A 13690-nucleotide genomic window follows, 5' to 3' on the forward strand; every position below is an offset into this window, starting at 1 on the left:
TCATGCAGTAAAAGTCAACTTTTAACTAACTTTCCTGATTCCATGCTGAGTTTATCTTGTCAAAGGTTTCTCAGATAATAAGCAGTCACAAATCACACAGCAGTTTAAAAATCAAGTTTTCAGTTTGTCCTTCTCAGTGGATAACCCAATATGTCATCATACACTTCATTTGAGAGCTTTTTGCCTCTGCTTAACAAGTCTCTTAAAATGTAAACATTGTGTCCTCTTCACAACTTTTCTCATATCGAGCATAACTTGGACATAATAGACCTAGATCCTTTATTTAAATTGTAAGTTGCTGAGGCTCCAGCCTTAGTCGCTGTTGCAATACATTAGCTATGGCCACCCAACATGAAAATTATCCATATTCTCCATTTTCTGTCATATAATGGATTTCCTACCTATACGAATATTTTATCCTTAATATCATAAAAGTTCTTCTCTGCTGGAATAATCTTTTGTGATATCTTACTGAAAACCAAATTAGGAAATTCGGCTACCTCCACTATCCATCTCAATGTTTAAATTCCCCCAAAACTTTTAAGTTTCTCACATTGTTTCCCCTTTATAAAACTACACGTGTGCTGACTCTGCCTAACCATATTGAGCATTTTCTAGGTATCCCATTTCCCTAAAAAATTTCCTGATAAAGTTTTAGCTAAATTTTAGTTCTATGGTTTCCCCCACCCCCCTCCCAGATACCCTGAGTAGGATTGTTTGACTTGTTGCTTTCCAAGAGCATTTCAAAATCTAGGGAATTTCAGTTAGCTCATAACCAATGCATCCAAGATAACTGCAACCATCGATTTCAAAGCATGAAGATCCAGGCCATTGAATTCAGTGAACTTGCAAACTTTAGTTCCATTTGTTTGGTATTCATGCAAAAAAAAGGATTGTTTTAAGTCCTTTAGGGAACCTTTGCTGAAAAAAAGATTTTGAAGGTTTGATCGGGGGCAGAAAGAGGCAACAGGCAGTAAGACAGTCTCCTGACGAATATAGAAGAACAATTTGGTTATGAATGTAGGAAGTATGATTACTAAATTTCTGTAAAATCCAAGTGAAACCTTAGGATTCAAGTACACTGTGGTGAACTACATATACCTGTCTGGACACGCCCCCCCCCCCCCCCCCCCCGCTGACTGCTCCTGTGGCTCCTCCCACAGACCCCTGTATAAAGGCAATTGGAGCCTGAACCCTGGCCTCAGTCTCCAGGATGTAGCATGGTGGTCAATTGCTGCTTGTTCTTTCTTCCAGCCAATAAAATATCTCGCCTCACGTCTCGGAGAGTTATTGATGGTGCATCAATTTTATTGGCTGGAAGTTTTAAAACTTGGAAAGTATTTTACATCCGGAAAAATTAGACTTGGACCCTCAAGCCCCAGAAGCAGCTCTTGCCTTTGAACTCTCGCTTGCATGCTTCCAATCATACTTGGAAGTGATTCCAGTGACTGAGCCTGCCACAATGTACAAAATCCTACTATCCAGAGTAAGTCCGAAAGTATTCTCCCTTATCAGAGACCTGCCGACCTACCAAGGGGCACTGGACGCCCTCAAAAGACAGTACCTGTGGCCGGTGAACACCGTCTATGCAAGACATCGCTTAGCGACGCGACGACAGCAAACCGACGAGTCGAGCGGGGAGTTTCTCCGAGCCCTACAGACATTCATGCGGGCCTGTGACTGCAAAGGACTGACGGCGGAACAACATGCGGAGCTCCTGGTACGAGACGCCTTCGTTATGGGGATCAGGTCAGTGTACGTGTGTCAGCGGCTGCTGGAAAACGCCGATCTTACCTTACGCTCGGCGATCAAGACGGCCGACACGCTGGAGGCCGCTCTACACAACACTGATGCTGTCCAGCCGCGCGATCCCCCGCCGGAATTCACCACCGCCATTGCCAGTCGCGAGTCCACGAATTCCCCGAAACCAACCACAGCTGCTGCCAGTTGCAAGTCCACGCAGTGTTACTTCTACGGACTCAAAAAGCACCCCCGAAAACACTGCCCGGCCCAAGAAGTGACCTGCTCCAGCTGCGGGAAGAAGGGCCATTTCGCCAAGGTCTGTAAGTCTGAACCACGAGCGGGGTCCGGCAGCGCTGCGTGTGAGGCATGGGAGCCACCATCTTGCCTGCCCGCCTCGTGCGAGGCATGGGGGCCGCCATCTTGCCTGCCCGCCTCGTGCGAGACATGGGGGCGGCCATCTTGGTCGCCACCATCTTGCCTGCCCGCCACGTGCGAGGCATGGGGGCGGCCATCTTTGTCGGCGCCACCTCGCCCGCCCCCGACCCACCGGTGCTTACCGGGCACCAAGACGGCAGTTCAACTCTGGCCTCCGTAACCCTCGACCAAAGCGCCCCACACCAGCTTGCAAGGTCAGTGATGGACATCCTGGTGGAGGGGCACAGGACTAGCTGCCTGTTTGACACGGGCAGCACTGAGAGTTTTATTGACCCGGACATGGTGCAACGCTGCGGACTCGTGACACGGCCAGTAAGCCAGAGGGTCACCTTGGCTTCTGGGTCGTATTCCACAGACGTCCGGGGGGGTTGTGTAGCGACATTGGTGGTGCAGGGCACAGAATATCGGAACTTTGCGCTATTGGTCATGCCTCAACTGTGCGCGCCTGTGCTATTGGGGCTGGACTTCCAGAGCCACCTTGAAAGTGTGACTATGGCATATGACGGGCCCCTCCCACCACTCACTGTCAGGAATTCTCAGTTTTGTGGGACTTCGTCATATACCCCGCTACTGACCACACACACACCCCGAACCACACATCCCACCCAGCACCATGCCGACAGCTGCGCTACTGACACCACTTGCAGCCTCTCCACCCTCAAGATCCCTTCCCCACCGCTGTTCGCCAACCTGACCCCCGACTGTAAACCTGTGGCAACTAAAAGCAGGAGGTACAGCGTGGGGGACAGGGCCTTCATTCAGTCGGAGGTGCAGCGGCTGCTCAGGGAGGGGATCATTGAGCCAAGCACAAGTCCTTGGAGGGCCCAGGTGGTTGTTGTTCGGACTGGGCAGAAAAATAGGATGGTCGTGGACTATAGCCAGACCATCAATAGGTTCACGCAGCTTGACACGTACCCCCTACCCCGCATCGCGGATATGGGCAACCTGATTGCTCAGTACAAGGTGTACTCGACAATAGATCTGAAATCCGCTTATCACCAGCTCCCCATCCGCCCAGAGGAATGCCCCTACACCGCCTTTGAGGCGGGCGGCAGGCTCTATCACTTCCTGCACGTCCCCTTCGGTGTCACAAATGGTGTCTCTGTCTTCCAGAGGGAAATGGACCGGATGGTGGACCAGTGCCAACTGAAGGCCACATTTCCCTATCTGGATAATATCACCATCTGTGGTCATGACTGGTCAGATCACAACGCCAACCTCCAACGATTTTTCCAAATGGCCAAAGCCCTGAACCTTACTTATAACAGGGACAAGTGTGCGTTCGGAACCACCCGACTCGCTATCCTTGGGTATGTCGTGGAGAACGGGGTCATTGGCTCTGATCCCGACCGTATGTGCCCCCTGTTAGAACTCCCTCTTCCCACCACCCTCTGGAGACTGAGGACAGGGCTCAGTCTCCAGGATGTAGTGTGGTGGTCAATTGCTGCTTGTTCTTTCTTCCAGCCAATAAAAGCCTATATCTCGCCTCACGTCTCGGAAAGTTATTGATGGTGCATCATACACAATTCCCTTAAAGTGGTAATAGATACGAAGGGAATATCATGATCAAAGACCCAACCCTCCCCAGACATTCTCTCTTCTCCCCTCTCACAAGGGGCAGAAAATATAAAAGCCAGAAAGCATGTACCATCAGCCACAAGGACAGCTTCTATCCCACTGTTATCCTACCCTTCAACCAACCTCTTGTGTGATAAAATGGACTCTTGACTTTACAATCTACCTCACTGTGATTTTGCACTTTATCGTTTATCTGCACTGCACTTTTTTGTAGCATTTACACCATTGTATGTTGTTATTTTACCTCATTCTATCTCAATCCACTGAATAATGATTTTCAAAACAAGGCTTTTACCGTATCTTAGTACATGTGACAATAATAAACCTTCATCAACAGAGTGGTGAAGGAGGCAAACGGCATGCTTGTCTTCATAGACTGGGTCAGAGAACATAAAAGTTGCGTTAGGCCACACATTGTGTAGTTCTGGTTACTGTATTATAGGAATAATGTGATTATGTTATGGGGAGAGATTGGATTGGCTGGAATTATTTCCCCTGGAGCAAAGTCGGCAAAAGGGTGACCTAATAAAAGTAAATAAAATTATAAGAATCAAAGATGCAGTAGATCGTCAGAATCTTTCCCCTAGCAAGGGTTAAAAATAGGGTCAACTTGGTTTAAGATGAGAGGCACGAGTTTTTAAGTTATTTGAAAGTAAAGTTTATTTTATGCAGAGTACCTGATATCTGTAACTTGCTGTCAGAGGTGGTGGTGGAATCAGATATAATCACTATATCAAAAAAACAATCAGACAAGGACTCTAACCTAATGCAGGCAAATAGGATCAGTGTAGATAGGCAAAAAGTTCCGTCTATGTGTGCTGAGCTGAAAGACCTGTTTATGATTCTGCTCCCCAGCCTACATATCTAACTGTTACTGGGTGTTTCTAAAGTCTTATATGTTCAAAATCAGTGCTGTTTCTTTGTTTCTCATTGCCAACATTTTTATGCCATGGACCAATGCTATTAAGCAAGGGGCTCATGTATCGCAGGTTGGGAACCCCTGCCCTAAGGGATTCATATTCACCATTACTCTCCCTGTGGAAGTTCACACTTTTTATACTTTCCATAATTCCCCTGCCACTCTCAATCAATTTCTTTTCTTCCATACTTCATTACATTTTTTAAAAAATTGCTAATCATTTTGTCTAACACTCTTCTTTGCAGTATGCTCACCTTTTCTTTAAATTTGATATCAAGTTGATGAACCCAAATTTGAAACCAACTGTAGGCTTCACTGTAGTGTTACTTGTATCCTTCCTAAGGAAGTTAAGAGTATTTTCATAATTCTCTTGCATTCAGCTGAGAAATAAAGACTTTCTTGGTTTAGAATTAAGCTAAATCTTTTTAATTATTTAACATATCCAGCATGAGAGGGCACAGTTTTAAGGTGCTTGGAAGTAGGTACAGAGGAGATATCAGGGGTACGTTTTTTTACGCAGAGAGTAGTGAGAATGTGGAATGGGCTGCCGATGGCATTGGTGGAGGTGGAAACGATAAGGTCTTTGAAGAGACTCCTGGATGGCTACATGGAGCTTAGAAAAATAGAGGGCTATGGGTAAAGCCTAAGTAGTTCTAAGGTAGGGACATGTTCGGCACAGCTTTGTGGGCCGAAGGGCCTGTATTGTGCTGTAGGTTTTCTATGTTTCTAAGGTTAAGTCTTGGTCCATAAACAGATCTGGAATTTTCAGCTAATACACAGTGAAGCAGAAAAACTACTCACAATATTTACATTTAAAGGATAAGTTCTAATAAAATATTGCCAAGTGTAGGTTTTACTGTAGTGTGTACAGTATCCTTTAACAGTGCACTAATGCCAAGCTGGTGCTTTATTTCTCACCTTGCAGTCCACATATTGAGGGATTTCAAGTTATCCTTGGCAAACAAAGGAATTCTGCAACAGAGGGACATCACAAGAAAATACAGAATCAAAAAGTGACTCTTATGAAATGCCCACAACACAAAGCATACAAGAGAGTCAAAAATCGAGGGATCAATGAGCCCACCTTTGCTGAAAGCTGGGAGGACAGAAGAATTTCTTACCGTGAACTACCTATTGCACCTCCACTGCCACAAGAATCACTTTGGAACTATTCAGACGGACTGGAGCAATCTTTTCTGAAATGCAACTTCTCACCAATCTCTGACAACTCAGGATTAATGGCTTCAGAAACAGGCACAATGGACAAATACACTGAACAGCTTGGCAGCTTGTATTCAAATAGTTACAGCAGTCAATGGTCAAAAGCAGGAACTTCTGCAGAAGCATCTTCTCCCATAGTGATTCACATCAACTCTCCTCATCACGGCTACTTACCATGCAGCCAAGCTGACATAGGTAACATAGGCAATTTGTCCAATGGATTGACACTTTGTCAGAGAGATGTCTGTACACGTGGATCCATCGCATCACCACACTGGTATTCTGGTATCGAAGCTAATGCGGTTCCTACATCGCCAGCTCAAACAATGTATCCAGGTGCTGATAACAGTATATCAGGTGTAACTACTTTTTCCACTCAGTCCCCATCCATACAAGTTGTCAGCAATGAACCAGTGGTATATAATTACTGCAGACAGACTGGGGTCTCTTCTGCTGGGTGTGTACCAGGTATGTTTAGATCTCCTAACCAAACACTGCTGTCCCATATCGATGGCGGTCCAACACACATATATGGGCAGCGCAGTCAATCATTACCCCCTCATGCTGCTGACAAAACACAAGGCATTGCTAAGCCTTCCACTTGCCCGCAGATCTCCTGTGAGAAATACACAACAAAGAATAATGACATACAATTACACAAATGGAGTGATTGGCAAAAGCCAAAGGAAGCATCCACATCTGAAACCTTCCACGTTACTGACAGAAGACCCTCTTCCTCTGCAATATCAATGTCAGTGAATCACAGAGCAGATCGACCTGACAGAGAGAGAAAAAACAAATTTATTAATAACCAGCAAAAGTTAGGTCTGCATTCACCTAGATTCAGCCTTAAAGAGTCTATCATATGCCCTAATTCTTACAGTGAATTGTTTAAACAGGACGACATCATACCAGTGACATTGGCATCATTCATACAACCACTACCTTCATACATTCCGAATAATCTACATGATACATCAAACCAGGCCAGTAGATCACCCTCTCCCTTAACTGATCATGAACTGGATGTGCTTTATCCTCATCTCCATACAACAAATCTCAATTCTGAAGAACAAGATAATACTGTACAAAATGACACTCAACAACCAAAACTAACAAAAATACCCATAACACGGATAATCCAAGTCAGTCAGAAGAGGTCCCACTCTTATTCTGAACCACTGTCAGTTCAACACGAAGCAGACAATCAGTCCAGCCCTAGAAGATCAAGATCTATTAGTCCGCAGAAATCGAACTATTCCCTTGGAGCAAGACAAAGTACACACTCAATACATCCTTATTGTTATAATGAAGCATTAACATACAATAGCACCCATTTATCACCTGGCTATGTTGCTGATGATGTACATCATCCATCCACATCTTCTGCAGTAATTATTGACTTTGACAAAGTACAAAGTATATCTAATTCTTCTATCACTGACACATATAATGCAGAAGAGGCATTTAATTCTCTCACTGGACCAGTGAGCTGTGATGCTGAGAATGGGAGTGGGAGACAGGGTACATCAGAATACCAGTCTAGCTCTGCTGGTCTCCCACCACCTACGCACATTAGTCATCAAATACAACAAATATCCTGGCATTCTGAATCCCCCTACGACATTGGCAACTCAAGACATGAATCAGAATTCCCTATCTATTCACCATGGCCCCATATAGAAACTAGTATAACGAATCAGGCACCAATTGACTTACTTTGCACTGGTGTAAATAATACATCAATTAAACCATTGCCTACATGCACTGCCATGCCTGAGAGAGTATCTAATTTTCCTGGACAGCCAGTGTCCCCTCATACTTTTGCCAAAGCTCCCGAACCTTATTACACCACACAGTCACTGTCTATGCAAAATTCTAACACTACGTCAGGCTTTCCCACTGTTGACAATAAAGCACAACATTTACTTTGTATTTCCAACCAATCTCAGCCCAGCAATGTTGAAAATGATAGACAGGATCTACCCTATGTTTCCTTTCAATCACTGGCCACCAGATTTCGGGATGAGGAAGCTAAATCTGATCATCCGAACCTGGACCCAAATGACGACATACAGCATTCATTTAAATCTCCCACCAGGTCACTGACATCCAACATCATTAATACACAACACGCTAGATCTCCAATCTCTTTCCATTTTAACTGTGATGCATGCACGTATTCATCTGATCATGTGGAAAACTATGTACAAACTATACCCAACTCCTCCAGCAATTTGCCACTCAATACTGCCAATGAACATCCATCTGAGTTTTCCAATACACCATTGAACCTTAATGGTGGTTTACCAGATGCACCCTATTTACTTATGCAAACTCACGGTGATAGGTTGTTGAACAACTCTCGCTCTTCCACTCAATCACAGCCCTTGAGTGCTGTTGGTGAGAAAGAAAATGCACTGTGCCCTTCCATCCAATCATTATCTTCCTATACACTTGCTAACAAAGAAGGAAGACATGGACATTCAATCCAGTGTAGTAATTCATCAGCTTCCCAGGGTGGCAGTAATAAACATAACACATCTGATACTGTCCTCCATATGTTGGATTTCAACGGTACTGACGATCAACATGGTAGATCCAATTTTCACAACTATTCATTATTTTCTTATGTGAATGTCAGTGTGGGAGCTGCAGACAAACCCCCCAGCAATTCACCAGCTGGTGAGGATGATAGTTTTCTACCAAATGCGTCTTGCTCACAGATACCATCCACCAGTGTTGACAATACTGTTGAAGGTGTTTCTTATGTGTTCTCCCAATTAATGTCAACTGAATTTGGTGGAAGTACACAAGAAATATTAGAAGCACTTAGATCATCCAGTCCATCAACTCATTCCCATTTTCTATCCAACGAAGAAAAAAGTATTTCCGGTTCTTCCATCCATTCACTATCTGTTCAAGTCAACGATAACGCATCAGATGAATTCAGGTCATCCCCCAAGTCAGCAAACACTTGCATTGATGAAATTTCAACATCCATTGCACTAATGCCGCGTACACAGGTACTTGACAATGCACATTGTATATGTTCTTCTGCCAGATCACCACTGTTTCTTACTCAGGATAATGCAGAAGGTATACTGATACCTTCTAACCACTCACAGCCCACACGTGCTACCATCTGTATTCAAAATACATCTCATTCAATGTGTCAAATGCCAGCCTGTCATATGTCTGAAAATATACAAGACCCAACCCCTCCTTCCATTCCAGTTTGCACAAATGGCGAGGCTGTGAGAGACCTTTGTGACCCCATATCACTGAACACCCAAAATAACAATATAAAAGGAGTTCCTCACTTTTCAGCCGAAATAATCCCCGATAACCCTGGCAATAGACAATGTATAATGCACGAAGATAGATCAGTTAATACTTCTCACGAGGTGAACAGTGCATCCACTCACTCTATCCATTCACAATTTAACTGTCCCAGAAATAATCCATCTCCATCTCGCCCAGAATCATTAATCTCATTTAATAATGGTCAACAAATCACTTCAAATTTTCCCACACAGTTAAAGCAAACAAACAAAACTGACATTAAACGAGACTCTGCTTATTCATCTTCTCAATCAGTTCCATCTGTCCATGATAAATCATCAGCCATATCCAAAGCTTCCATGCACTCACCATGCACCTGTATTGACCCCAATAAAGAAAGCAGAACAAATTCTTCAGCTCCAGCCTTGTCCTCTGTTAATGACAACGATTTGCAGAGGCTACCTCGCACTTGCAACAAGACAGTAGGCAGTAATGTTGCTGATGACATTCATTATGTGGTTGCATCTTCCAGTCAGTTCACCCATGAAGGTAGTAGGCAAGCTGATCAACCTGCCTCCAAGTCACAACACAATTTTATTCCCACCACTGATAACGACAGACAAGATTTATCATGTAAATCTAGAGTTTCCGTTCTTACGCCAACCTCCTGTGGTTCTCACAGGTCAGCATCTAGCTCTTCTGCTCATTCAGCACGGTCTAAAGCCGAAAGCAGTCCTAGCTCATCTGTCCACCCACAGTCTGTTCCTGTTTCTTACGGTGACAGCCCCAAATGTAGTTCCATCCCTTCACTGTCTGAAACTGAGGAGGGCAAGCAGCTTGTAGCTGACTTTTCCAATCACTCACAATTTACTTGTACAGCAGGTAACGAACAGGCTGCTGCTTCTTCCAACCCCATTAAAAACATACGAGGCATCTTTCATTCATTTACAACTAATAGTAGGCCGGTTTTCAGAACGTACATCCAGTCACCACAATTTATCAATGAGAATACACCGGACACTGCCAAACATGACACCAAACTATTGCCGCCCGACGCTAATGAAGATGAAACGGCATTCTGTTTATCTGGTCAGCCGAGGTCAACTCCAGTCAACACTTTTGCACAAGATGCATCATTTTGCCCCCAGCCACTATCTTTACATGTGAACGATAACTTGCAAAGTCTCTCTCCTTCTCTCCAAATGTTATCTACTGAGAACACAAGAAGTGAGGGTTCATCCAGCAGGTCCCAAACAAGTTCTGTCAGCAGTAAACAACAAACTGCCACTTGTTCATTCAATGCTGCCTGTAACAATTTACAATGTGATTCTGACACGCACATCCAGTCCAATCTAGAAAGTACAAACTTGCATGGCAGTTCCAAACAATCCAATCTGACTGATAATAACCGACAAGGTCCAGTTACTGTATCTTTCACTCAACGCAGGTCCAATTTGACCGGTAATAATCTACAAGGTAGTTGTGAGACATCCACCCGATCTTGGTTTAACCAGGTTAGTAATAACCAACAGGGGGGTTCTAGGTCACTCACAGAGTCCTGCGGTATTCCAGGAAGGAACAGATCAGAAGTGGTTTCTTGTTCCGACACTCACACTAGACCTATTAGTAATAATCTACAAGTTACTTCCTGTTCATCGGTTGACACTGATAACAGATCAGACAAATTATATGATTTCAGACCTTCTCGATATTCACATTCCCCTCATGCTTTTTATAGAATCAAACCCGCTTTACGATTTTCTGCCCAATCGTTCAACAGCGATCATGATGCAAACCAGGATTTCCTCCAATCATCCAGTTATCTTGAAGATCAACAAACTGTACCTGGTGTATCTACTCATAGGGTAAAAAATGTAGCAGGCTCCTCAATGCATAAGTATATTGATAACAGTAAACAAAGTGCTACACATTCCTCCAAGTTACTTCATCGAGGTAAAGCTCAAGGTAAGCATCATTCTTACACCAAACCGCATTGCTCTAATAATAAGCAAAATAAATATCGATCTTGCAACCAGCCTCAGTCCAAACACATGACAAAAATTAAGCCTCAAGCTCCATGTTCTTCACGGTGCAAGTGTTCCACTAATTTGGCTTCCAATTTTTCATCACCTGCGTCTAGTTCTTCTTCATTTCCATCATCCACTAGTCCCGATGATTCATCAGGAGACTGGAGTTTGTCCGATACTTCAATTTTTACTGTGAGCTGTGAGTACCTGTCAAGTGCATCCAGCTCCATGTTTAGGTCATTATCTCTCAGGAGTGATGATGCTGCATCTTGTATATCAGATTTCACTTTCAGCACTTTATATGATGATGATGATGACGACGACATTTTAACTGCTACATAGCTGAGCCATTTGATCTGCAATACCTAACAGAACATTTGCCCAAATCTCTATCGATTCTTAACGATGGCCTCTACTAATTCACCACAGCAGTATCATCTACTGGTTTCTGTAATCAGAAATTTTAAATGTTTGCAATTTTTCAGATACACCATTCAGGATGTGTTCAACAGTTTTGTGTATTGTGTTTTATATTTTTTTTAAAAATAAATATAACTTCATAATTTAAGGATGCCAGTTATTTATTTTACTGTTAGTGAAAAGATAGTAAAATGCTGCAGCTTGTTCCTTATGAGAGCACAGATGGCTGGTTTGGCAAGGAGGTGTTTGTTGCAAGTAAATCTTGAGAACAAGTAAACACGTAGAACATCAGGAAATTATTAGCAACAAACAATCTCAGTGGATTAAACTGCAGGAGGAAAGAAACTGTCAATGTTTTGGGCTGAAAACCGAACTTCCAACCCAACTCTTGTGTCTCCATTAGGAAATCATTGCTCTGAAAACTTAAATTTCAGTGTAATCTTCATCTTACTTTAGGTCTTATGTGTGATTAAATTTCTATTTGTTTCATTAAAAAACTATGGATTCCACATCATTCTTGGTGCATTCCACTCTCCTTGAGGTGTACAAAAGCTGAATGAGGAATGACGAACCCTGTGTTAAAAAACTGCTATCAGAATAGCTGACTCACTTTGCATCTGCCTGTTTGTCCCACATTATGTCAATGAAAGACTTGATTTGATGAGCTGCTGAACCAAATACTCCCTTGGTTTAAGCCAGTTTCTGTTTTCCCCAGCATTACTTCCCCACGCTAAACTTGTACACCAACACAAGAGATTTTGCAGGTGCTGGAAATCCAGAGTAACACACATAAAATGCTGGAAAAAAACTCAGTAGATCCATAAAACCACAAGACCATAAGACATTGGAGCAGAATTAGGCCATTTGGGCCATCAGGTCTGCTCCACTATTCCATCATGGCTGCTTTATTATCAGTCTCAACCCCATGATGCCTGTGGCCATCAAACTTTACAACTCCTCCCTCGGAGTGTCAGACACCCTGAGCCAATAGGCTGGTCCTGGACTTATTTCCACTTGGCATAATTTACTTATTATTATTATTATTATTATTATTATTTAATTATTTATGGTTTTATATTGCTATATTTCTACACTATTCTTGGTTGGTGCGACTGTAACGAAACCCAATTTCCCTCGGGATCAATAAAGTCTGTCTGTATTCTCCTGCCTTCTCCCCATAACCTTTGACTCACCCTCATTAACTAAGAACTATCAACCTCCACAGCTGTATGTGGCAATGAATTCCACAGATTCACCACCCTCTTGCTAAACAAATTCCTCCTCATCTCTGTTCTAAATGGACATCTTTCTGTTCTGAGTCCGTGCCCACAAATCAGGCAGCATTTGTGAAGAGGAATAAAGATTTGACACTGAGCAGAGACCCTTCATCAGGATTGGAAAGGAAGGTGGAAGAAGCCATAATAAGGAGGTTAATTCCACTCCCCATTCTTATTTTAAGATGTTGGTCCATGGCCTCCTCTACTGCTGTGATGAGGCTACTCTCAGGTTGGAGGAGCAAGCTCTTATTTCATTTGGGTAGCCACCAAACTGACGGCATGAACATTGACTTCTCCAAATTCTGGTAATTTCTGCATCCCCCACCTCTTCTCTCTATTTTCCATTCCCATTCTGACTCCCCTCTTACCCCTTTTCATTTGCCTATCACCTCCTTCTGGTGCCCCTCCTCTTTTCCTTTCTCTCGTGGTCCAATCTCCTCCTTTACAATCAGATTACTTCCTTTCCAGCCCTTCAACTTTTCCACTCACCACCTCCCAGCTTCTCCCTTTCCCACTCACCTGGCTTCACCTGTCAGCTGCCAGAGAAGTACTCCTTCCCCTCTCTTCACGTCTTGTCCTGGCTTTTTCACCTGTCGTCTCCACTCCTAATGCAGAGTTCCAGCCCACAACATCGTCTATTCCCTCCATAGATGCTCCCTGACTCGCCAAGCTCCTCCGGCATTTTGTTACCTATTCACTGACGCATCATTTGGATTTCATCAAGACCACTTGGCTCCAAATCTCATCACCACCTTGGGCCAAAAATAATAATGAAGAAAACTGTG

This window comes from Hemitrygon akajei, chromosome 2, assembly GCF_048418815.1.
Source record: "Hemitrygon akajei chromosome 2, sHemAka1.3, whole genome shotgun sequence".
Taxonomy (NCBI): Eukaryota; Metazoa; Chordata; class Chondrichthyes; order Myliobatiformes; family Dasyatidae; genus Hemitrygon; species Hemitrygon akajei.